Source organism: Hylobates moloch, unplaced genomic scaffold (assembly GCF_009828535.3).
Source record: "Hylobates moloch isolate HMO894 unplaced genomic scaffold, HMol_V3 SCAFFOLD_18, whole genome shotgun sequence".
Classification (NCBI taxonomy): domain Eukaryota; kingdom Metazoa; phylum Chordata; class Mammalia; order Primates; family Hylobatidae; genus Hylobates; species Hylobates moloch.
In genome coordinates, this window is record NW_026652293.1 from 39,058,509 (window position 1) to 39,085,802 (window position 27,294).

At 45.5% G+C, this 27,294-nt stretch overlaps 1 protein-coding gene and 1 non-coding gene across 3 annotated transcripts in view; both read left to right on the forward strand.

Annotated features, from left to right (window-relative positions):
• KANK4 (KN motif and ankyrin repeat domains 4) overlaps positions 1 to 27,294 on the forward strand; it is a 91,252-nt gene that overhangs the window by 12,728 nt on the left and 51,230 nt on the right. The window lies entirely within an intron of this gene.
• LOC116458219 (U6 spliceosomal RNA) lies at positions 14,676 to 14,782 on the forward strand. Its single transcript, XR_004245264.1, has one exon. It is a non-coding gene; the product is annotated as a U6 spliceosomal RNA (small nuclear RNA).

Sequence of the window (27,294 nt, forward strand, 5' to 3'; positions counted from 1 at the left end):
TATTTTCCTCCCTTTCTGATCCTTTATCCCACTTTCTTTTTCTTCCTCTTCCTTCTCCCTCTTCTTTGTCAAATAGAAGATTGAGTTATTATCACTGGTCCATATAAAGTCCCTCTCTCATTTATTTTAACTCCCACCCCCCATTTCTATTCCCCGACTTCCCATGTGCAACCTTCCTAATATGTTTGATACGCATCTTTTTGTTTGTATGTATTATTAGAAAATGTTTATTGTTTTTTTGTGTGCAAAAAAAATTAATTAAAAAAAAAGAGAATCTTTATTTAGGATTTTCTTGTATTATGAATGTAGGCAACAATTCACAGTGTATTTGCAGTCCCTGTGACATTGTCACTAATAGAAATCACAGATATTTTCATGTTACATTTTAGCTGCTACAGATACCTTGAAATATTATTTATGTCCCCGATGGCTTTGTATTTATAGTAGTTACTATACCCGCTGCCAGAGCTTGTTATTTAATGCATTAATAAAGAAGAATATATTACTATATTACACAATTTAAAAATTTTTAATAATTTTATTTCAATATTATTGGTTTTCTTTGTAGTCAAGCTATGCATTTTATTTTACGCATTTTTAAATGTTCTGAGAAAGAGTCCATTAGGCTTAACCAGTCTGCCAAAGGGATGAAGGCACAAAAAAGGTTAAGACCCCCTGACAGGAAGTCAGTAAGCTTTATCCCCAATTTCCTACCCTCCCTCACCCTGACTTTTTTTTTTTTTTGGAGACGGAGTCTTACTCTGTCACCCAGGCTGGAGTACAGTGGCACGATGTCAGCTCACTGCAACCTCCACCTCCCGGGTTCAAGCAATTCTCCTGCCTCAGCCTCCCAAGTAGCTGGGATTACAGGCACCCACCACCACACCCAGCTAATTTTTGTATATTTAGTAGAGATGGGGTTTCACCATTTGGGCCAGGCTGGTCTTGAACTCCTGACCTTGTGATCCACCTGCCTCGGCCTCCCAAAGTGCTGGGATTACAGGCGTAAGCCACCGCGCCTGGCCACCCTGACTTTTTATATACTCATCTATCACTGTCTAATTAGTGGAAGACATTCTTAAGCAGTAGTAAATTTTATTTCATTGTTGGCAAATTTGCAAAAGCACAGAATTTGTGGTTTGGGTAGAAGGCTTTGATGTTATCTAGAGGTCACTTTACAAATTGCAGGCACACACGGGTGACTCATCAGGTAATTCTATCAGCCCACAAACCCACCAGCCCCTGAGCTGATTGCTTGGTTAATCCTATGCAAAGCAACCTACTGGAACAACCACCTAGTGCACAATGATGATCCTGAGAGGTTAAGGAGTCTGTATAGACTAACTGATGAATCCCTTGATCCAGTGCAAACTAGAATCCTAGGAAGGAGATGAAGCTGGTGAAGAAGTAGCTTTGAAGTGGGTTCTGAAGTGGAGGGTATGCAAAGGAGGAGGAGGGAGGATGTGGAGGACTGGCCCCGTGTTGATTTTGAGGAAGAAGCCAGGAAACAGGAGAGTCTACTGGAGCAATATTTATTACAGTAGTGGTTGTGTTTTTTTTGCTACCTTTTATCAAACTTGTGCCAGACACCGTGCCAAGACCTTTGAATATAGCAGTTGTTTCATCTTTACCCACTACTCAATAAGGTATGACTGTTATTCCCGTTGTATTGGTGAGCAAAGTGAAGCTCTAAGAGGTTAAACACTTGCTCTGGGGTACCCGAGATATCAAGTGGTGGAGCCAGGAGCTCAGCCTGGATCTGCCTGATTCTAGAAACTTGTTCTTAAAACCTACTACAGGCAACCGGGAAGAGTGTGTTTGGGAAAACTCTGGCTGCCATATTGTTTTGGTAGGAAAGTGCCTACCATCCATCCTCATCTTCCCCAATCCATCTCTCTGGCCTTTGCTTGTTCTCACGCCAGTTCCCTTCCCCTCCCACCCTTAACCCACTCACAGGCACACAGTCTGCAGGAGTGATGACAGAATAGAAATTACAAGCAAAAGCTGTGGGGTCAGGCAGAATGGGTTCTAATGCCAGCTCTGCTACCTGGCCGTGACCATGCTGAACCTCAGTTTTTGTATTTGTGAAATGGAGATAATGGTGCTTCCCTAAATTTACCTATTCTCCCTCTAGTGCTTCAGCGCCATTTTGGATAGTTCTTTCCATTTGGGTGGGAGGAACTAGACTTAGACTGGGTGAAATTGTCCCCATCTTCTCAGGTGAGCTCCTGTAGGAAGGCTTCCCTGATTTCTCTCCAACATGAGCAGCAGGCACTATTCATCATAGTACCTGGCTCTGGCCTTGTGAAGAGCTCATTGCTGTTGCTGTACATGGCTGTCCCTCTGCATGGAAGCTCCCTCTCCCCTTCCCAGTGCCCAGTGCCGCATCTGTCATGGAGTCCTTCTCAGTAGAACCTTGATAAAAGCAAATGAACTGTTTCTTTCATTCCCCTTTTCAGGGAATTTGCCCATTCTTGGCACCCCAACCTCCCAAACCCCTTTTCTGGGCTCCGTCACCTACAGCTTGTCTCTCACCTTTCTTTGGCCCCTGCTGCTTTCTCCCTCTCTCTCCAGTCCTCCCTGCAGCCTACCTTGGCCATTAATGCTGCTGCTCCAAGTGCCAGATGCACTAGGCTCCTGCGCGGTTTTGTATTAGCTGAAGGTAGAAGAAACCTTACCGCTTACCTAGATCGTCCCCCTTGTCTTACAACTCAGGAGCGAACCAGAGAGGGCAGGTGGCAGGCCCTGGGTTGCAAGGGGATTGAGTGACTGAGCTGAATGAGGACTTTTGCCCTAGTATGCTGCCCTGCCCTGGCACTGATGATTCCACGTTGTTAGGTGACTGATATTTGGGGCAAGGGGACAGGGGAGGAGCACATTCTTCAGGTGCTTGCTTGCCTTGCTGTAGTGCCTGCCACGGGGCTGGCCTTCCCTGACCTAATCCTCTTCTTCATTCTACCCCCATGTCCCTTGGCTTTGCCGACTGCTGAATGGAGCCCTGTGTCAGCCAGGCCGGTGGGCGGCCGCCTTCGGGTGATGCTTGGTGGTGCCAAAAGGCTCCTGCCCTGACAGCTCTGCCACTGGCAGAGAAATTCCCAGCTTTTGAGCCATTGCTTTGGGCTACTTTGTCTTCTCCAGGCAGCTCTTGTTAAAATGCAGATGTGTTACCTGGAAGGAGAACCTGTTAGCCCATCGCAGTGTGGCCCGTGGAAGAGTGAAATTCCCTGGGCCTTGGCTAAGTCACATCGCTGCCCTATCCTCAGCTTCCTATCTGTAAAATGGGGACAAAAAAGATTGTATTATAGGGTTACCCAAGATGAAATGAGATAGTGCACTTAAAGCCCTTGGCATATAATAACTAGTTAATAAAATTAGCTTTTTTTTTTTAAGCAATGTAGTCTTCTTTCAGTTGAAGGTTTCTTTTTCCTTTCTAATTATAAAGTGGTTTTGAAGTTAACTTTCTTGCCTTTAAAATAGGTTAAAAGATCCTACCTCACTGGTGTGTTGAGGATTTATTGAGCTAAAGTGCCTATGGATGCCACCAGGTCTGCCTGGGGTTCTCAATGAGAGCCTGGTGCTGCGGTCTGAAAGCTGGTGTCCTCCCAGAATTCATATGTCGACGTTCTAATCCCCAATGTGATGGTATTAGGACATGGAATCTTTGGGAGGTAATTTAGGTCATGAAGGTGGAGGCCTCACAAATGGGATAGTGCTCTTAGAAGAGAGAGCTCTATCAACCCTTCTGTCACATGAGGACACGCCAGATGCCAACAGTCTGCAAGCTGAAAGAGGGACCGCACCAGAACCCGGCCATGCTGGCACACTGATGGTGTTCTCCCAGCCTCCAGAACGGTGAGACATACACACATCTTTTGTTTGGAAGCCACCCATCCTATGGTAGTTTGTGATAGCAGAGCCCAGACAGGCTAAAACACGTGGTATTCTTCAAGTTATCCTGGAGGTGAGGATTGAAAGCCCCGGGGAGCCCCAAGGGAGGTTCTGGGAGGGTCCCTAAGGGAGGAGATGGAGGAAAAAGAGGCAGGAGAATCAGAAGTCAGGGGGACCCTGCTCCTCCACCCCAGCTGCTTAGATGCCAAGTCTAGGTGGGAGGGGACTTAGGAATCTGCCTTGCTCTGGCAGGGGTTGGGCCCTGTGACATTTTTCCCAGATCGTTGCCTTCTAGGCAAGTTCTCTGAGGTGCTGAGTTCCCTGGGGAGAGGTGCCCTCAGTGTTCCCTCCCTGGCTTGACTTTGGGGGTGGTGGTTGTGGTGGTAGCAGGAAACGAGAGTTTTCCTTAACCCTTTGATCTTGGGATGAGTGTTGGTGGGTGTTGGAAACTGCTCCTTTGAGAGGGTGGTTGGGCTTTTGAGAATGTCAGCCTGGCTAGATTCTCTGTGATTCCTCCTGAGACCAGGATAGTTCTCTCCAGCCTGGACCAGGAGAGAGATCGGAAGCAAGAGCACCTGGCCCAGGCTCCTGGCTGGTGAGTGAGGAGGGGTAGGGGGTGTAGCTGCTCAGGAGTTTTCTGGTAACCAACATAGCCTCACTTCAGGGCTCTCTAGATGATCCTCCCACCCCTGCTCTTGTCCTGACTGCAGAAGGCACATTTTCTGTCCAGGCAGCCGCTCTGGGCAATAAGAGTGTCATTAGGCTCCTCTCCATGCAGGCGCCTGTGTGAGCCTCTCCAGCTGGCTTTCCTGTTAGCCTCTGGGGAAGGTGCGTCCCCACTGTCATCCATCATAACTGTAGTTAGCCTTCCAAAGAAGAGCCTGAATCATGCAGAAAACACTTTTCCCTAGGGCGCTAGAGACCAGGAGCAAAGGGCAGGCAGAGGTGAATGCTGGTTCCTGGGGCCCGGAGACCAAGCTGCAACCTGCCACTTGCCAGTCTGATAGAAAAGACAAAAAAGGGCATCCTACAGGGTGGAGATGGGGTGAGCAAAGGCACAGGGGTGTTAAGGCAGGGGATGAGGTGTGAGTGGCATTTGTGAAGGGCAGAGGAATTGGAGGTGAGGCTAGCGAGGTATGCTGAGACTGCCTTCAGGGCCTAGCTGGCAGGCACAGGGGTGGCATTTGGCCTGCATTTGGGTTTTGTTTGACCTTCATAGCATTTTTTTAAAAAGAAGAATTCTGTCAACATTTAAAAATCAGATTTTACATAAATCCACATGTCTAGCTTCTTTTGAAAAACAAATCAGGTCTGGCAACACTAGCCTTGAGTCACTGCCACCATGGCCACACCTGGCTGGAAGGTGAGCAGTGGACCTTCGGTGATGGCTGAGGTCCCACAGCCAATTGACTTGTCTGAGATCTCTGCCATAAGCTTACTGTGGAGTTATTACAATGTTATCAGAATGTTAATATGTTACAGGGGAGGAGAAAGGAAATTCTAAACTATTCACATTATAGTCTGTTTATCAGATTAGGAAATGAATTTTAACTACTCCTTAGGAATTTTTTTTTTTTTTTTTTTTTTTTTTTGGCAGAGTCTCTTTCTGTCACCCAGGCTGGAGTGCGGTGCTGTGATCTCAGCTCACTGCAACCTCTGCCTCCCGGATTCAAGCCATTCTCCTGCCTCAGCCTCCCAAGTAGCTGGGACTGCAGGTGTGCACCACGACGTTTGGCTAATTTTTGTATTTTTAGTAGGACAGGGTTTCACCATGTTGGCCAGGCTGGTCTCGAACTCCTGACCTCAGGCGATCTACCCACCTCAGCCTCCCAAAGTGCTGAGATTACAGGTGTGAGCCACCGCACCCGACTCCTCAGGAAAATTTTGATTGTGGGTTGAGAAGCAGTTAGGTGGGGCAAATGGGATGCTTCCTGCATGATGGCCTGAGAAGGAACCTGGAGGAAGTGAACGTGGGGCCAGGACATCTGGAAAGATGGAATGACGGGTGGGCCCATTTGCTCTCAGCTATGGTGTCTGGCATCTTTACTGGGGATAACACCAAAACACCCACCCTTGGCAAACATTTATTGCATTGTAAGATGTTTACTATCTTACTTTATTATCCTTTTAAGCTTAAAAAAAAGGACAGAGTGAAATGTTTGTGTGTGTTTGTGTGTTTAATTGCTACGGAAACTAATAGAAAGAGAATTTTTAGGAATAATTTGGAAAAGGAGGAGAGGAAAAGAAATTATTATTATGTTATATTGTATTATATTACTATTCCTCCAAATAATGTGTATGTTGGAGGGGGTGGCCTTTACAATTTGAAAGCCTCTGTGAACACTATTGGGAATTTTTTTTTATTAAAAATATTATAAATATCATACCAGTTAGCAGCAAACATTGAAAAATATATAGAGGCAATGAATTATGATCATGCCACTGCACCTCTGCCTGAGCAACAGGGATAGAGAATCTGTTTAGAAAATAATAATAATAAAATAATATAGAAGCATATAAAGGCAAAAACTTTAAACTGTCAAGAACTGGTGGTTAGAGCATATGGACCAGTTTGGAAGAAATTTATCTAGTTTGGCACTATATGTATATGATATATAACTACATATTCTTATATAGTGTTAGATACATATCCAGATATATTTGGATAGAAAGTTTTTAAAATAAAAATGGGCCTCACCTATTGTCCTGCTGTTTTTTTCCTCATACTCCATCTTGAACTTACTGCAAGTCATTATATTATGTCTGGGTCTGAGTAAAGAAAATCTGTGGTCTGGGTGCAGTGACTCATGCCTGTAATCCCAGTGCTTTCAGGGGCTGAGGCAGGAGGATCGCTTGAGGCCAGCAGTTTGAAACCAGCCTGGGCAACATAGTGAGACCCCTATCTCTACAATAACATACAAATAAAAATTAGCCGGGCATGGTGGCACATGCCTGTAGTCCCACCTACTTAGGAGGCTGAGCCAGGAGGATTGCTTGAGGCCAGGAGTTTGAGGCCACAGTGAGCCGTGATGGCACCACTGCACTCCAGCCTGGGTGGCAGAATGGGACCTTGTCTTAAAAAAAGAGAGAGAGTGCGTCTGCAATGGGGAACACTACTAAATAGAAAGAGCTAGTCCTGAATCCCCACTGGGCACCTCCAAACCTCAGTTGCCAATTCTTTTAAATGGAGATAATAATTCCTTCCTTCAAAGGTTCTACTGAGGGTTAAATAAAATGTGAATGTGTTCAAAGCAGCTTTTTGGGTACTGGGTTATCAGAGCCCAGTGCAGCATCAAGAGAAAGCAACCCCTGCTTAACATCTTCCATTCTTTAGATTCCCCATTTTCCTTCCTTCACCGTGTTGCGGGGGGGTTCAGAGGGCCAGTGAACCTTGGATGAGTTATAACTTTCACAATGGAGTTTAAAATCCTCCTTTCAGTTCTGTGTAACATTAAAATCTCAAGCAGGGCCAGGCATGGTGGCTCACATCTGTAATCCCAGCACTTTGGGAGGCTGAGGTAGGTGGATCACCTTAGGTCAGGAGTTCAAGACCAGCCTGGCCAACATGGCAAAACCCCGTCTCTACTAAAAATACAAAAAAATTAGCCAGGCTTGGTGGCGGGCGCCTGCAATCCCAGCTACTTGGGAGGCTGAAGCAGGAGAATTGCTTGAACCCGGGAGGTGGAGGTTGCAGTGAGCCGAGACCATGCCATTTCACTCCAGCCTGGGTGACAAAGCAAGACTCTGTCTCAAAAAAGAAAAAAAAAATCTCAAGCAATTCATTAACAGCTGCATTCGGGTTTTGTTTAGGACATTTTCCCTGGAATCACTTTTATTTATTCAGCTGCAGGAAAATTTCTGAAGCCAGGTATGTGGTGTTCTCTGATAGGAAGGCTTCGGCCTGTGCTGGCTCTTGGGGAGGTGGAGGTGCCCTCCTGCCGTAGGAAAGGTCAGCCCCTCTTAGTACAATGGAGGGGATTCACACCTTGTCTTTGCAAGTGACACCTCCTTCCTGAACCCTCCTTTTCCTTTTTCACATCTCTTCTGCTTCCCTCTCTACATTACAATATTCCCTTTCATTTGGGTATCACTTCTTCTTTAGCAAAGCATTTGTACTCCCATTATCTCATTGAACCCTCTGGCAAGTCTATAGACTTAGCACAGTATTAGTAGGTAGCAGATAAGCAGCTGAGGCCCAGAGAAGTTGTGATGTGCCTTAAACTCACACAGCAGAAATTGGACAAATCTGAGTTAGGATCTGGATTTCCTGGCTCACAAGCCATGCCGGTCGCGCTGTATCTATTGCCTCCTTTCTTAACTGTTGGCAGGAGTCTCCTGAAAGGGGAGGCTGTTGGCGAGGGGGCGGGTAATCGGCCCCAGTGCTGGCTGGTTGGGAAAGGCTTTTTGGAATGCATGAGGTTGTTGGGCTTAGTGTCCTAAAGAGACTGGTGGGAGCAAGCGAAGAGGATGGGGCGGGGTGGGGCGGTTTGGAGGTCACCTGAGGTCAGTGGAGGGGGCAGGCAGGAGCTGGGGAAGTTAAGGCCCAGTGCAGAGCTAGAAGGGGAGAATCCTGGATTGGAAGCAGGTCCAGGGTCATCCTTGTCTTCACTGGAAGGCTTGTGGGCTTTTTTGACATTTGGTCTCATTTTGAATATTTGGCTCTTTTCTTGCCCCAATCAGTGGCACATCATAAAAATCTGCTTCTGGTATCCCAGTGAGCACCTCTTTCTTATTTCAGGTCACAGCTCCCTGGCACTCCATTCCCATGTCCAACAAATCAAAACGTATCAGTTCTGTTGCTATTCAGATCAACTTCTTGGTTAAATGGGTCTAAAACATTCATTTAGCCCAAATTTGGTATATGGACCAGCTCTTGCCAATAGAAGTAGAATCTGAAGGTCCAGGCGTGGTGGCTCATGCCTGTAATCCCAGCACTTTGGGAGGCCAAGGTGGGCAGATCACTTGAGGTCAGGAGTTCAAGACCAACCTGGCTAACATGCTGAAATCCTGTCTCTACCAAAAAATACAAAAATTAGCCAGGCGTGGTGGTGTGTGCCTGTAGTCCCGGCTACTTGGGAGGCTGAGGTTGGAGAATCACTTGAACCTGGGAGGCAGAGGTTACAGTGAGCTGAGATCACACCACTGCACTTCAGCCTGGGCGACAGAATGAGAGCCTGTCTCAAAAAAAAAAAAAAGAAAAAGAAAAAGAATTTGAGATACATTTTAAGTTTTCTAGGAGTACATTAAAGAAAATAAAAAGAAAACAGGTGAAATTAATTTTAATATATTTTATTTAATCCAATATATCCAAAATATTATCATTTCACCATGTAAACAGTACCAAAAAAAGAGAAATTTTACATTCATTTTTTCATATTAAATCTTTGAAATTCAGGTGTACTTTACACTTATAGCAGATTTTAATTCAGACTAGCTACATTTCAAGTGCTCAGTAGTTAGTTAACTAACATGTAGTTGGTGGCTACCATATTGGGCAGCAGAGTTATGAACCAAGAAGACTTAGTTTGGGATGGGTGGTGGGTGCTTTTGGGCACCTTTGTAATGAGGGTGTCTTTGGGTCAGGGGGCTGGTCAGCAAACCTCAGCTATAACACATCATGGCTGCTCGCCCTGTCCTCACCTTTGCACTTGTTGGTATGGATGACATGGTGTTGAAAATACCGCCCCTCCCGATTATGCCAACTATCACGCCCTTCTTTGTGCTCTACAATCTCCCTCTGTCAACTCCTTTGACTTTTGTCAGCCCCGTCCTAGATTAAACTTTACTGTCCCATTTCTCTGACCCTGCCTTGGGACTGTTGGATCCATTAAATCCATGCCCTTTAACTTCAGCTGCTACTTGGCATCCTCCATGTGTGTCAGCTGCCTCTCATCCCAGTATCCTCACTGACTGTTGCAAACCTCATCTACACTTCATAAGTTCCCAAGTCCATTCACACAGCCCTCAGTCTCAGCTCTTGGCCTCTTCCTACCTGAGAAGATGGAGATCATGTGGCTTAACTTCCTCGTTCCCACCTTGCTGTTTTTCTCCGTCTTTGCTCTCCTCTCCCTTGCCAAAGCCAAACCTTCCCTTCCCACCTCCAGAAACTCTAGCAAACTGGCCCTTTGGATAAAAGCCATGAACTCTTAAGCCAGAGCTTTTGGCTTCAAATCTCAGATTCTCCCACTGCTAACCTGGGTAAACTATTTCACCTCTGTCTTAGTCCATTTGGGTTGCTATTACAAACTACCGTGGACTGGGAGGCTTATAAATTTTAATAAATTTTATTTCCCATGGTTCTGGAGGCTGGAAGTCCTGGGTCAAAGTGCTGGCAGATTCTACGTCTGGGGGAGAACCTTCTTCCTGGCTCATGGACAGTCACCTTCTTCTGAGTCCTCAGTTGGTGGAAGAGGCCAGGGAGCACTCTGGGGACTTTTTTATAAGGACATTAACCCCATTCATCCGCTCTATCTGCCGAAAGCCCTATCTCCTAATACCATCACATTGTGGGTTAGGATTTCAACATACAAATTTTAGAGGGGGCTCATTCAGTCTATAGGCACCCTCTCTTTGCCTAGTCTTCTCATTGTAAAATATGAAATTAAATAATAAAAGCACCTAGCTCCTAAGGTAGTGGTAATGAGTAAATTCAACATGTGTTGCATCTTTTATTTAGCACAGTGCCTGGAGTAAATGTCGACTCCTATGCCACCTCCTCTTTCTTGCATCTAGAAGTTCATCCTTCTCCCTCGGCTTCTTCCTTCAGACCTGCAAACATGCTCGCCTTTCCCAGAGCTCACCTTGTCCCTCCCTGGAGCTACTGTCCCTTTCTCTCCTGAATTGCACTGGAAAACAGCCAAAGGGTAGCCTATCTGCTGCTTCAACCATCTTGTCTACCCTTGACGTCTGCCTCCTGCTCTTTTGAAACTAAGCCCGAGCCTCACACGGTCTTCAAGTTCCATAGCATCTGACACCATAGAACAGTCTTCTCAAAACTGACCCCCTTTGGGTTTCTGAGCCGTACCCCACCCTGGCTCTTCCTTCTTACCTGCTCCCCATGCATGACTGTCTTCAGGGGTGCTCCTCAGACTCCTCTGCTTGCTCTTGCTTCTCACCACCCCCCACCCCTAACCACGTGGTGATCACATGGAAATGGATGGCTCTTGAATCTACATCTCTAAGCTTCAGGTTTCTCCCTTGTCCCAGCTATTAGGTGCCAAGTGCTTTCTTCCTTGCTTTCTCTCTGGTTGGTCATCTTTCAATCCCCACTGCAGGCACTGTGATAAGCATTTTACATACCTCATCCCAATTCATCTGTGTAATCCTATAAGGAGGAAATTGCTTTTTTCTCGTGTTACCTATTTGGACACTGGGCTGGCAGTAGAGGTGGTGGGCGCAGTTAGGGAACCTAAACACGCACTGGTAAGTGGCAGAGCTGGGATTCAGACCCAGATCCACACACTCCAAAGCCCACACCCTTAATCTTTGTGCTTTCCTGCCTCTGTCTGGTCTAGTCCCAGGCTACATTGTTTTCATAATTTAATAAGCGGTGGGTGCTGAATACCACTCATGTATGTCAGACATTCTTCTGTGCCTGTGTTGTTTGCGTGTCGGTGTTCTGTTTACCCTGCTGTTAGCCAGGTTCATCACTGGTTAATTTCAGTCTGTGTCTGGACCTTTGGTGTTAGCACCTGAAAATCTTGACTGAGCCCAGGTCCCTGCTGTGCAATGCAAGAACCCAGTAGTAGGAATGTGCACACATTTCCACATAGTGCATATGTTTCTCTTTCTCCCAGTCTCCCCATCTGTGAAATGAGAGAGTTGAACTCGGTAATTGCAGGAGCCTGTCCAGCTCTTGTGCTCCTTGGGTCTGTTTCATGTTCTGCTTACCTGGAGCCTACTGTGTTCCCAGCACATGATAGATGCTTTTGGGCAATGCTGAGAGAACACAAAAGGCATTGAGCTGTCACGGAGCTGAAACTCAGGAAGACAAAGCCAACACTCATGAAACTGCCAACTATATAAGACGTTATGTAATTATGCCTGCAATTTCAGATTATATACATTTGTAATGGTTCAGTACAGGAGAAGAAAAGCTTCTGTTCTCTTATAAGAAAAAAAATAAATAAAAGGAGCATTTAGAGAAAGGTATTAAGTCTGGCCAGACTGCTTGCCAGACTTGCTATTTCCCTCTTGAAATCAGTTGTTCATTCTGTAAATATTTATTGAATGTCTACTGATAGGCCAGAATCTGGGGACATACGCCCCTCGTTGCAGGCAGAGTTGTATTTAAAACCCAGCTTTCATCTTTTTCCTCCCTGCTTAAGAACTTTTGATGGTTTCCTATTCCAGAAAATAAAATGAGCTGACTTCCAGCCTCTGTCTTCTGCCATCCACTTCCCCGACCCTGCACTCTAGGCCAGGATTGCTGGTCATTCTTCAAGCCCACCATACATGTTTTCATCTCTAGCTAGAGAGCTGCTTCTCCCATCTGCCTGCTGAATTTTTACTCATCCTTCAATGCCCAGCTCAAAAATACCAGATCTGTGATGCTTTTCTGATCCTCTGAGATGCTCCGGCCACACCTCTCTAACACCACATAGGTCCTTGTTTATGTCTCTGCCTCCCATTTTGGACGGTGTGTTCCTTAAAGAAAAGAACCCTGTCTTTTTCATCCATGAGTCCACAGAACCTAGCCCAGTGCCTGAAGAAGAATTTCTGATAAATAGATGATTGCACACAATCTGTCGAGGCTGGTCTTTGAACAGAAAAGGATCTCTTTTCTTCTTTCCTCAAATTACTGGGCTGTTGAACTTCATGTCTCGTGGCCAGTGAAGGGGACTCAATGGTTGAGAAAGCATTGTGGTCTCTTTCTCTGAGCAGTAGTGGAGAGACTGGAGCCATCGGAGCCTCACTTTTGCCCTGGAGGGGAACTTGCAGCAGCAGCAGCAGCTGAACCCACACACGCCAGAGGACTGTGGTGAAGGAGGCATTTGTGTTGGGCTTGGCAGGTGGGAGGCCTTTGTGTTCCAGAGCACAAGTGGGTAAGTATGTCAGACAGGCTGCAGGCTGCACACACATGCCGAGGGGCTGGGCCCAAAATGCCTTCTGACCTGGGAAGAAAAAGAGGCATTGTGTGCACTGGCAGCACTCCAAGGGAACTATTCCAGTTGTTCTTCTCTTTTGAACGGCTCACTCTTTTAAAAAAGAAAAGTCCAGAGGTGAACATCTCTCTCCCACTCCAAAACATCCTGCCTACCAATTTCAAATCAGTTGCTACCCTCAAAATATGAATTAATCCATTATTTAAATAATTCATTAATTCAACTGCTACATCTTTATGAGGCAGCACTGTGGTCAGCATTGTACTAAGCACTTGGGAAACAGAAGTAAAGAAGACACAGTCCTCATCACTTTAGGCTCTATTCCTGATTGCTTGCTGGGTGTCTAAATCCTTTTGGAACCTCATCCTGCCCCTTCTCTTGGGCCTGATTTTTCTGTGCTCCTTGGCAATCCTTCCTTGAGGCTTCTGTCTGCCACTGCCCATTCTCTACCTCTGCACCCCCTGGTCCTGTACTGTGCCATGTTGTGGGGTCATCAGGTACCAGCTCACCACCTTTCCTAGACTCAGGTGGGCATGGACAGAACCAGGCTTCAGTTTGGACCGTTAAGAGCTTGGGCAGTTATCTGGGTGTGTCGCTCATGTCTGTAATCTGAACACTTTAGGAGGCTGTGGCAGGAGAATCACTTGAGCCAGGAGTTTGAGACCAGCCTGGGGAATATAATGAGAGCCTGTCTTTACAAAAAATTTTTTAAAAATTAACCAGGTGTCATGGCATGCACCTGTGGCCCCAGCTACTCTGGAGGCTGAGGCAGGAGGATCACTTAAACTTAGGAGGTTGAGGCTAGATTGAGCTGTGATTTTAACCACTGTAATCCAGCACTCCAGCCTGGGCAACAGAGCAAAACGCTGTCTTTAAAAAAAAAAAAATCTTGGGCAGGAACGCCTAAATTCATCCCTAGCTCTGCCTTTTACTATCTTTGTGACTATGACCAAGTTACTAAACCTCTCTGAGCTTAGGCTTCCTAATCTGTTAAACAGAAAAAAAATAATACATAGAGACACAGAGTCTTTGAGAAGAGTAAATAATAGTAGTGTAATACTTGGCACAGTGCGTAATATACCACACAACAACTCTCAATAAATAATAACAAAACAACTGACCATTATTGGGCACTTACTAGTTTCTTCCTTCCCTCAAAAACAACAGCAACCACAGCTTGTATTTCAGTGTCTTCTACATGCCAAGTACTGTGTAAAGTATAGGCATGTAGCCATCAGAATAGCCTTATAAAGTGGAAAGTATTACTTTGTACCATTTTATAGGTGAGGAAGCTGGCTTCAAGGGCTAGAGTTACTTACCCAAGGTCACACGGTTTCAAGTGCTGGTGCTAGGAATCATGATTCGGGCTGTTGAGCTCCTTCCCATTCCTCCCCAACCAGACAAATACCCTGAACACACACTTTGCTACTTGGCTCTGGGACCAGCAGATCAGCATCTCTTGAGAGCTTGTTGGAAATGCCAACTGTGAGGCCCCACTCCAGACACACCGAATCAGCATCTGCATGTTAACAAGATCTTCAGGTGTATAGGCATACTACAGTTTGAGAAACACTGAGCTACAGTTTACCAAAGATTTTTAAAAGTAGGCTAGAACAGTACTTCTCAAACTATCGTGTTTATAAAAATTACCTGGAGGGCTGGCTGGTTAGAACACGGATTCCTGTGTTCACTTCAGCAGCAAATATACCAAAATTGGAATGATACAGAGACGATCAGCATGGCCTCTGCACAAGGAATGACACGAAATTCATGAAGCATTTCGTGTTTAAAAAAGAAAAAGCCCCACAGATTCCTACCCCTGTGATTCTGATTTGTATCCATGGCTTATTATTGACAGGGAGGACCATCGTGCTCCCAAGTTACCAAGGCAGGAGCTGTGGATGCCTGCATCAGCCATTCCACCCTCCCCCTGCCCTGCCTAGAGAACAACAGAGAAACGAAATTAATTTGTAACCTAAAACCCTTGTATCTGCCCTGAAAATATGTCTTTCTAATGGAAAATTTGACAGAGTGTTCCATCTGCAAAGAGCATTTTATATGAAATGGATATCTGTGTAACTCAACTGCTGCTATCTGGTTAAATAGCAATTAAACACCTCAAGACTCCTTGGAACTTTCAAAGATTATTTGAAAAGTAATTGTGTTTTATTGATTAAATAATTTGCAGTGGATTAGAAAGTCACTGAGTTTTTTAACTATTCCTTCACAAGTAAATTTGTCTTATTTAGAGACCTAGCGTGTCCCCAACCATGTTTATATTTTAATAATCGCCTGATGTTTAATAGCATGGCTGGTGGTGGAATTTAATGCTAGATTCGTTCCTTTGCTAAATCCTTCTATCTGGTTCTTTCTCTTTCTATTTAGACTTCCAAAAGCTACTTGCTTCATAGATGGCTACAGAAATAGGACCCAGAAGGCAAAGAACACTGTCGTTAAGAGCTCGATCTCTGGAGTCAGACAAACCTCAATTTGAATTCCAGTCCTGCCACTTACTAGATTTGTGCCCCTAATATGGTCATCATGAACTTAAATAAGTTAGCATTTGTACAATATAGGACAGTATCTAGCTAGTAATAATAATTATTGTTATTATAACAGTGTAAGTATTTACTAGTTTTTTTTTTTTTTGAGACGGAGTCTCACTCTGTCACCTAGGCTAGAGTGCAGTGGTGCAATCTCAACTCGGTGCAACCTTGGCTCACTGTAACCCCTGTCTCCCGGGTTCAAGCTATTCTCCTGCCTCAACCCCCTGAGTAGCTGGGACTATCGGTGCGCATCACCACACCCGGCTAATTTTTGTGTTTTTAGTAGAGATGGAGTTTCACCTTGTTGGCCAGGCTGGTCTCAAACTCCTGAACTCAGGTGATCCACCCTCCTTGGCCTCCCAAAGTGCTGGGATTACAGGCGTGAGCCACTGAGCCTGGCCTAGTACTAGTATTATTAAGCCCGAGTTTTCTAATCTATAAAATGAGTGTACAGGGAATAAAACCATCAACATATGAGTATTAAAAACATGTTTGCAGCCAGATGTGGTGGCTCACACCTATAATCCTAACACTTTGGGAGGCCAAGGCGGGTAGATCACTTGAGCCCAGGAGTTCAAGACCAGCCTGGACAACATGCCAAAACACTGTTTCAAAAATTAGCCGGGCATGGTGGTGTGCACCTGTAGTCCCAGCTACTCAGGAGATTGAGGTAGAAGGATCACCTGAGCCCAGGAGATTGAGGCTGCAGTGACCTGTGATCATGCCACTGCACTCCAGACTGGGTGTCAGAGCGAGACCCTGTCTCAAAAAAAACAAAAACAAAAACAAAACCACCAAAAATAATTTCTGTGCTTTTGGAGCCTTCTAAGTAATTTCCTCCTAAGGACACTTCTGGCAGAGCTTTCTTGGCTGTTCCCCCCATTATTATGCAGATTGAGGTCATTCAGTGATGAAAAAGCCATGGACAAATGGAGCCAATATTGGAATTCCCAATGAAGGGGCCAGAGAGAGGCTGGCAGTGGAGGGATGAGTAGATGCCAGAGTCGGGGGAGGTGAGGGAGTGAAGAACCAGGTGGGGGGATTCACATAAGGATGTTGGAGAACGGCACACACTGCTGCTGGGGCAGTTGCTCTGCCGGAAATAGACACTTAGAACAGCAGAGATGGGAAAGAAAAAATTTAAGACTTTTGCTTTGTGCTAAGAATGCACTTCCCGTTTGGTATTTTCTCTAGAGACTGCAGCGAAGGTTTGGATTGCTTCCGATTAACTTTTTTCTACTTAACTGCTGATTCTTTGAACACAGCCCTGAACTCAGACTGGGCCATGAGGCAGCATCTTTATCTGGTTTACAGAGGAGTCTTGCCCATGTTGTCCTAGGTGCTGAGTAAGGATGGGTAAAGGACTTACACAGGACAGAGTCAATACTTAATTGATGTTGGCAACTATTTTTATTGTTATGCGTTATACTTTCCCTGTAGCCAGAGGCCGCAAGCAAAGATCACCAACAGAAGTATGAGCAGTTCTCTGGCACACTTTACCACAATAAAAACTCCATTATTCCACATTTCATCTAGGGACGCTGGCCACATTCTTTTTAAAGAAACCATCAATTCCATGTCCTCCAATATCACACTGAGGACCAGTACATGAGATTTGTAAAGGAAAGCACTGGGTTAGGAGTCTCAAAAGCAGACTCTGACCTTGGTCCTGCTGTATGGGGTGGGCAGGTCATTGAGCCTCAGTTGCCCCTTTATGGGTGCAAATGTTGTCCAAGACCCTGTTTTATACTTCTCTCCTCCCAATAGTAGATAATCAGTGGACTGATTGAACACTTGCCACCTGCAGGGCCCTGAACTGGTGCCATAAAGGATACCCAGGAGCACAAAAGGGGAACCTTGATTTGAAAGAGCACATAATCTGGCTGGAAGAAAAGATGTGAGCAAGGCCAGGTGCAGTGGCTCACTCCTGTAATCCCAGCACTGTGGGAGGCCAAGGCGGGTGGATTGCCTGAGCTCAGGAGACCAGCCAGGATTGCCTGAGACCAGCCTGGGCAACATGGCAAAACTCTGTCTCTACTAGAAATACAAAAAATCAGCTGGGCTTGGTGGTGGGCGCCTATAGTCCCTGTAGTTACTTGGGAGGCTGAGGCAGGAGAATCGCTTGAACCCGGGAGGTGAAGGTTGCAGTGAGCCAAGATGGCGCCACTGCACTCCAGCCTGGGCGACAGAGCAAAACTCCATCTCAAAAAAAAAAAAAAAAGAAAAAGAAAAAAAAAAGAAAAGATGTGAGCAGAGTCACTAATAAAAGTCTGCCTATGCTATGCTCCAAATGCCCAACCATTCTGTGACACCTTCGAGCAGCTCCATGGGGTGATATAAACCTGAATGATATTGTCAATTTTGGCAATGCCTTTTCTTAGTAACTTTGCCCACATTAAAGCAAAACAAAACCCAGGCCACAACAATATATAACCTTCCTTTGTATTACCGGATGGTACACTGAAGGAATCCCATCTCTTTTAAGGGAAAGTTGAAGTTGAGAGAAGTTTCTGGTGCTCCTCATCTCTCCTCGAGTCTCTTTGGTTCATCTCTGATGACATCTGCCCTTCCTCTGGCTGGCATGCTGCTGAGGCTGGGTGTCACCATCTTTGTTGGACCCACATCACACATGTCCGCTTCTTGTCAGACTGAACTTGCCAGAGGGCTAGGTGGGGCATTGTGAAATAATAACAGCTTTCCCGTCTGAAAAATCTGGAAACATCGCTTTCTCCACCCAGGTGTCTGGGGATCACTTAGCCTCAGTTTGATTTAAACTGATTTTCCTGAATGTGCAGGCTGTGCATATTTGAGCCAACAAAAACCTTCCTCCCAACCCAGAAGGCAGATGCAACAGCCCACACAAGCTCTAAACTGTCTGCACCTGCAACTCGAGCTATGGCGCCCAGCTGATGCCTGCAGAGGCATCTGCTGAATTCTGACCAGGGATGATGCTGCTTGGATGGGAGCTGCCCAAAGAGGGTGGGTGCAGGGGTGCCCCCCTGTGGAGTATTTGTGCCTACCCTTGAGATGCTTTCACTGAAGTGACCCAGGAGGGAGGAAGTGGAGCTGAATTCCTAGGAAACATTAATTCCAAGTTGTGGTTTCCAAGCCCTCTGGACTGTGGCCCAGTTCAGGGGAGCAAAAGACTTTGCGGCCCACTGAGTCCACTCACTCCTACTTTGCAGTGGGAAAGAATTTGGTAGTAACAAAGGATTAAAGGAGAAGAGAAAACTAATCAAAGTGGTAATGCAGCAAATACTCAGGACAACAATCAACAGAAACTCCTAAAATTAATTTCATAAGTAATGTAAATTAATAGAGTAGAAGCAGTTTAAAACCAAGAGATTGCCGACGCTGCGTTGTAGCCATCAAGGGTCATGGTTGCAAACACCAGAACCCGCTCTAGCAGTCCATCTATCTATAATAGAAGAGGACTTTATTAAGGGATATGAAGTAGCTGAACATCACTCCACCATCTCCCCATAATTGCTTGCTGTAAATTCCAGTTTCAATCTTGGGGAGGTGGGTCTTCTGAGAAGGAAATAACCAAGCATAGGAAGGGTGTTCACAAAGTGCTGGGTAGCTGAAAAAAAGCACACAACAAATGTCTTCTGCACTAATAACAAAATGCCCTTCCTGAGAATTGGAATTCCAGCTCTTAGCCTGGGTGCATACACAGGAGTTTTGCTGTATTGTTTAGTGATGGATGGTGGTCACCCTTCTTTACAGAATAGAAAATGAATATTCTCAGTAAACTCTTCTAACACACTAATTTTTGTTTATTAATGCCAAGGTTTATTAACCCTCAATAACTCACATACTATGTTCCTAGTTCCTTATAAAAATGAATTCCCATGTAATACACTTGCTTGTAAGAATTGAAGAGAATATATTTATTTGGGATGCATTTTTTATTCTTTTAGAAACCCTTAGTTTCTATCACTGGGCCAGGGACTCTGCTTTGAGAATTATAGATTTAAAGAATTGAGACCGGGCATGGTGGCTCACACCTGTAATCCCAGCACTTTGGGAAGCCGAGGCCGGTAGATCATCTGAGATCAGGAGTTCCAGACCAGCCTGGCCAACATGCCAAAACCCCATCTCTACTAAAAATACAAAAAAAAAAAAAAAAAATTAGCGGGGTGTGGTGGCGCATGCCTGTAATCCCAGCTACTCAGGAGGCTGAGGCAGGAGAATCGCTTGAATTTGGGAGGCAGAGGTTGTAGTGAGCCGAGATTGTGCCATTGTACTCCAGCCTGGGCAACAGAGTGACACTCTGTCTCACACACACACACACAAAAAGATTGAGACACTTAATGGCAGGGGCATTTCTGGGGCCCTATTAAGAGATCTCTGGGAACTGTGAAAGACCCAGAAGAAGAAGGCTTGATTCTTGCCGTCAGGGAGCTTTCAGTCCAGCAAGAAGCATTAGGCAATTATCCAGTGACAAAGGTGGATGGCAGGACAAGATAGGGACCATGAGACGAGTTAGTTAACTTGCCCAAGGTCTCAGTATATAGGAAAAGCAGCATTTGAACCCGTGTCTGTTGGATTCCAAAGCTGATTTTTGCCACTACTCTGTCCAGCAGGCTGACAAATCAGTGATCAACTGACTTCCTTGTGTAGAAGAGGTGATCCAAAACATGTCCAGATATATCAAACTGAGATTTCTGAAGCCTTTCAGCGTTCACCTCCCATTAAAGTAGAGATTTGTCATTCTCAATTGGAGGAAGGCTTTTATAGTTAGAAATTGGATTCCTAATCCCATGTGGCCTCACATGGATTAAAGAGTAGTTATTTACTATAGGATTTCAGAAAATAGAGAATTCTACCCAAATAGGCTCTCCAGATGGCTTCCTGGGGAAGGTGGAGTCTGGTGAGAGGAATGGGTAGGATTTGAACAATAGGTAATATGGGGAAATAGTGGTCTAGTCAAGTGGCACCATGTAAGGGCAGACATAAAACCTTGAAGGAGAGGCTTAGAGTGCAGTTCTCATTGAGAACTTGCCATACCTCCTGTGTGTTGACATGTTTCTAGGGTCATGGTTATTAAGGAAGAAAACACAGAACGGGCCCTTGTTTGGACTCTGTTACCAAGGTACTGTATGATATTGAAAACAGGGTTAGATTAGGTGACCTGAAAAAATCCTTTTTCGCTCTTGTGAACCTTGAAAACATCATGTTAAGTGAAAGAAGCCAGTCACAAAAGATCACAGTGTTGTATGATTCCCTTTATAGGCAATGTCCACAATCGGCAAATCTATACAGACAGAAAGTAAATTCATGGTTTCCTGGGGCTGGGAGGGAATGGGGAGTGGACTGGAGGGAATAGGGAATAACTGCTAATGAGTAGGGCATTTCTTTTTGGGGTGGCGAAATGTTCTGAAAATAGAGGGTGATCTTGTCAACAAATGGTGCTGGGAAAACTGAATATTCACATATAAAAAAATAAAGTTGTCTGGATATGGTAGCTCACGCCTATAATTCCAGCACTTTGGGAGGCCAAGGTGGGTGGATCACTTGAGGTCAGGAGTTCCAGACCAGCCTGACCAACACAGTGAAACCCCATCTCTACTAAAAATACAAGACTAGCCAGGCGTGGTGGTGCACACCTGTAATCCCAGCTACTTGGGAGGCTAAGGCAGGAGAATCACCTGATCCTGGGAGGTGGAGGTTGCAGTGAGCCGCGATGACGCCATTGCACTCCAGCCTAGGTGACAGGGAGAGACTCTGTCTCAATAATAAAAAAAAAATTAGGTGGACATGGTGGTATGCACCTGTAGTGCTAGCTACTCAGAAGGCTGAGGTGAGAGGATTGCGGAGCCCAGGAGTTCGAGCCTGTGGTGAGCTATGATTGCACCACTGCACTCCAGCCTGGGCAACAGAGTGAGACCCTATCTAAAAAAATTAATTAATTCATTAAGTTATACAAAAGAATGAAGCTGGAAGCTTATCTTATACCATATACAAGATTATTGCAAAATATATCAAGAAGAAATTTTTTGCAAATCATATATCTGATAAGAGGTTAATATCCTGAATATGTGAAGAACTTGTACAACACAACAACAACAAACAAACAAGCCAATTCAAAAATGCGTAAAGAGCCGGGCGCGGTGGCTCACGCTTGTAATCGCAGCACTTTGGGAGGCCGAGGCGGGCAGATCACGAGGTCAGGAGATCGAGACCACGGTGAAACCCCGTCTGTACTAAAAATACAAAAAAATTAGCCGGGCGTGGTGGCGGGCGCCTGTAGTCCCAGCTACTCGGAGAGGCTGAGGCAGGAGAATGGCGTGAACCTGGGAGGCGGAGCTTGCAGTGAGCCGAGATTGCGCCACTGCACTCCAGCCTGGGCGACAGAGCGAGACTCCCTCTCAAAAAAAAAAAAAAAAAAAAAAAAGGCGTAAAGAACTTGAATGGACATTTCTCCAAAGAAGATATACAAAAGCCAAAAAGCACATGAAAAAGATAGTCAACACAATTAGTCATTAGGGAAATGCAAATCAAAACCATAGTGAGATACCAATTCATACCTACTACACCTACTAGGATGGCTATAATTTAAAGCAAACAAACATAAACCAGGTGTTGGTGAGACCATAGAGAGATTGGAATGGCCAGGTGTGGTGGCTTGTGCCTGTAATCCCAGCACTCTGGGAGGCTGAGGCAGGCGGATCATGAAGCCAGGAGATCAAGACCATCCTGGCTAACACGGTGAAACCCCGTCTCTACTAAAAATACAAAAAAAAAAAAAAAAAAATTAGCCAGGCATGGTGGCAGGTGCCTGTAGTCCCAGCTATTTGGGAGATTGAGGCAGGAGAATGGCGTGGACCCAGGAGGCGGAGCTTGCAGTGAGCCGAGATCGCGCCACTGCACTCCAGCCTGGGCGACAGAGTGAGACTCCATCTCAAAAAAAAAAAAAAAAATCCTTTCCATCCCTGACAGTCTCTGATCCATCCACCCATCCATCCATCTATTTATTTATTTGATTCAACACATTTTTATTGAGTTCCCATCATGCTAAGTGTTAAAAATGGGGTGAGAAAGAAAACAAACATGGTCCTTGCCCTTTCCTTGCTTCACACTGTGGGTTTTAAAAAGTGATCCTAGCCAAATGTATTGAGTGTTTATTATATCCTGGGCACCAGCACAAGCACTTTGCATACCTTATCCCCTGCGGTCTTCACACGGTGTACTGAGCTGTGCTCTTCTTGAATAAGGACATTTGCTCAGGGTCACGCAGCCAGGATTTGAACCTGGCCTGTCCCACCTCAAAGCCCATGCAGCTGAGATCCAGCCACCTGGAAATGGGGTCTTCCCTGGAGACCTGAGTGAGGACCGTCTGTCAGGCTGGCTACCGTGGTAGCATTGAAGGGAGAATTAAACAGGAGGTGGCATGACCCCCTCTAGGGAGGGGTTTGGAAAATAAGGTGCAAGTCGATGGACGTTTGTATAGCCATTTATAGTAATCATTACAAAGCAGGTAAAACTATACTTTTAAAAATGGTTATATAATAGAATTTTGAATACAAAATTGGATTTATAATTGAATTTATAATTGAATTTCTACTATTATATTAAAAATAACGAACGTATTTACTCATTGAACAGGACTACATACCGGACTCTGTTCTAAGTGGTTTGCATGTGTTGTCATCCTATTTAATCTTTCTGACAGCTCCGTGACTTACAGGGAATACTACTAGTCTTATTTCACATGCAAAGCAACTGAGGCACAGGGAGGTTCAGTCATGTGACCAAGATTATATAGTCAGTCATTGGCAGAGCTGGGATTTCAGCTACTACTTGACTTGGAGCCCAGGCTACAAGTCCACTATAGAACTTGCCCTTCAGTTATGTTAAATATGCAAAATAGGTGATCATGAAAATTGCTGTAGTCAGGTGGCAGAATTATGTTGACTTCCCATCTCTTTCCCCCCAATAATTTATTTTTTATTTTCCAAGAATACATCATAATAGTTATGATTCCTAGACCACCAAGGAAAGAAATCACATGTGACTATGACCTTTTTTTGTTTTCTTCTCTCTTCACCATTGTGTTTTGCTGTATTTGATTTTGAATTCCCCTATGCACATGCACAAACTGGACAGTGCCATCGGACACGCAGGCAGTGTCCTGGGAGATAGTCGTGGTGTGCTCGGAGGCATTGCCACGGCCTGAAGTTCCTCTCTTGGCTGCAGCTGCCCCGACTCTGCTGCAATCTTTTGGGGAGGGTGAGTCCCCTCCTCATCAACACTGACGCTCTTTGAAAAAAACGTTTTTCTAACTCGTAAGAGAGTCTGCTGTACCATGGTTAAGAGCAGCATATTAGCATCAGAAAAACATGGATTCGAATCTTGGCTCTGATGGTCTCGATACCTGGGCAAGTGCTTTAGGCCTCTGCTTTGACTTTGGACGATAGAAGTAACAGTACGCAGGGGTGTCCAAGGGAGAGAATGCAGTCACGGGTTCTTAATTTCTGTTTCTGGTTAGGCCAGTAAAGACCTTTCCTCATCCCTCTTTTCCGCTTATCACTAGAGACAGAAACTAAAACCCATGGCTTCAGGTGCTAAAAGCCTAAAACAAAACAAAACAGAACAACAACAACAAAATAAGGCAGGTTGGACAAGCTTGGCAGAGTTTTTTTGGGAATAGAATGCTGTTTGGATTGGACCGGAGCACCCAGCTCACTGTAGGGTATGGCATGTCGAGATTTATCTGACATCTTTTGTATTAATTTGTGAGGTTATACATTTCTCAAATATTAACCATTTGTATTTCTTCTTTGATGAATTGCCTGCTCATGCTGCTTCCTCATTTGGCAATTGGCAGTTTGATTTTACAGTATGTTTAAGTCAAGGACCAAGAGCATTTTGGAAGCATCTAAATGAAAAAAGAGATGCGGAATGGGGGTCTTTTTCCGTGCAAGTCTAATGCCTTTTTTCCCTCCAAGGAGCATTTTTCATTGGTTAGTGCAGCCTCCTCTCTCCCTACAACTGGCCTGGCTTCTTCTCTCAGAAAATTACATCTGCTTTGTGGAGTCAATCTTTAGAATAGCTGATTTCCCTCCTGGATGGCTGCACCCACAGGTCTCACATGCATAATTTCTTTCTCTGCCTATTTAGTTGCATTCTGTGGGAATGACTGTGGCTGTCACCAGTCTGCTCAGAGAGGCCCTATTTGAGTGTGTGAATACCTAACAAGCGTGCCCTTCTCAGCCCTGTGCAGTCATACAGGCTTCCAAAGCGCGCTGACCTTTCTGAGTAAAGTGCAAAAGCCTAAGGGATTGCTTAGATAAAAGGTGCATTCTTCAGATAGCTGAACCTCTTTTCCCCTCTGGCCTAGCGCCCATCTTGCTGGACTTGGACAGTTCATCTTTTTTTCCATCATGGGGCAGAAGGGACCTGGGCCATAGAAGTTGAGCATTTCTAAATTGCAAAAGGAGCCAAACCTCCCTCCAGTCCCATGATTCTGGTCAGGAAAGTTCTTGTGGATAAACGTGTTTGGTTCAGGAGATGGTCTGTGTGGCTTGGTGGGAGCATGAAGCTGGCTGCTGGTCTTAAGACATACGTCTGAGTAAGGCATAGGGGTAGGGGATGCTGGTATCCCAGACGTGGCAAAACCATGGGGAGAATTCCCCCCGAAAAGCACAGACTCCTCTAGAGAAAGTGGCTGTGGCTTCTCATGGGTCCCATTCCCAAGGTATCTCATTGTGTATATGCAAATATTCCAAAACCCAGAACAATTCGAAATCCAAAAAACCTCTTGTCCCAAGCATTTCGGATAAAAGATACTCAACCCATACCTTCCCTCATTCTGTAGTCTTTTAAAATCTGATAAGAGGCCTGGGGGCTGTGGGAATAGCAGAGTGCTCCCTTGACATGTAAGAAAGTGGCTGGAGAGGTCGCCTATGTTCAGAGCTGCAGGGATTGTAGATAAGTTCAGTTCACAAACTTTATGGAGCATTATGCTGTGATGCTGGCCAGGAGACAGATACAGAAGCAGCAATTAGAATATGATGCCACACATTGCAGTAGCAAGCAGAAAGGGACAGTCGCAGCTGGAAGGATGGTCACTGCACTTGGGGATGTCTGAGTGGAGGAACTGGACAGGCAGAGAAAGTGAACAGCATTCCAGGTAGAATGTGGGGTCTTGCAGGCAAGGCATGGCTCTGGAGGAAAACCTCTCACCTATCTGTCCTGGATAAGGAAGAATTTATCCCGGGAGAGGGAAAGACAGTGCTTATCTTGCTCACATAGATAGACCAGAGGGGAAGGGCGGGTGGCTGGAAAGGCGTCGGAGCTGGTAACATGGAGGGCTTTTCTTCCGTCTGCATCTTAGAGGAATGCTGTGTGCCTCCAGCTGTTCTCTAGCCAGTTTAGAAAGGATAGTCGATGATCATTTGAAGTGTATCAGAGAAGCAGTTTGCTCCACGGTATATTTTTTCTATACCCTTAGAGTTCAAGGTATACTTTGGATTCTTTTTTATTCTGATGATTGGTCTGCATACTCAGTTAACTGGAAAAATACTTTTACCAGTTGAGAAAAGTGATGTTGGTATTCCATAGACTTGCCTACCACCAGGTCATCCTGTGTACTCTGCAAAGTCTCCTAACCTCCATCTTGAGCAAGAGTCTCTAGAATCTTCCAAGAAAAGTAAGGAACTTGATCCAGGGCAATGGGAAGAACACAGAACTTTACCCCAGGACACTCTGCTCTTGGATGACCCAAGAGAAACCACTTAGATTGTCTCTCATTTTCTTCGCCTTTACAATAGGGAGATTCATCCCTGGTCTGGCTGCCTCAAGCATTGATGCAAGGATAAATGGCACACAGGACGGAAAGTGCTTTGCAAGTGTACCAGGCTCGATGCAGGCAATGTTTCAGGGTGACACTCCTTGCCAGCATCAATTTCAGCATGGGTTAGACAGGAACCTGCTCTGGTCTTGGAAGGCACATCCAGACAGTCAGTGTCAGTGAAGGTCAGGGCTGCATTTGATGTGTCTTACTGTGAGGCTTCATTTCCCAGCACAGCCTCACTTGGTTAGAGGACCAGGAGGTGAAGGAACAAGGTCCCTCTAATCCTTTTACTGAGTCTGCATAAAGGAACCCAGACGCTTTCCTGGCCCCTCCTGGACCATCCCCGCTCCTTCAGGTCCGGGAGCAGCACAGGGTTTGGAGAGCGTGGAGTCTGGTGCCTGCACTTCACACCTGTCTCTGCTCCTAAGAACTGCAGCAGCTTTGGGCTGTAGGAAGACCCTCCACTGTGCTTGCCCCGGACACTCTGAAACCTTGCTCCTCCGGCAGCTGCTTGCTCCCTGGCTCCTGTACCCCGCCTCTCGGAGTCTCTGGTCTGCGCTGCAGTTAGAAACCCTGCCTGGAGCTGGATCCACGGTACAGTAATTTGGTCGTCACAGCAGGTACTTCCTTGCTTTTTCATTCCTGCCAGAATTGGGTGTGTTTTGGTGCTCTAGGGCAGCAGATTGGTAGAGCAGCAGGAATAAGGAGCTGCCAGTCCAGCCCCAGGAATTTACTGGTCATTGTTTCTGTCTTGGCTCTGCCCCTACAGACTTCCGTTTGTTTAATGATCAGAGGCTTCATGTGGTCCTGGGGCCCCAGGAGGGGGTAGGGAAGGATGCTTCTAAAGCAGAGCCAGGAAGAAAGTGATGCACTACTGAAGGGTTTCAACTCTAAGGAGGCTACGTCCTCATTAGGAACAAATTCATTAATGAGCCACATCAGCTGCAGGGAGGAA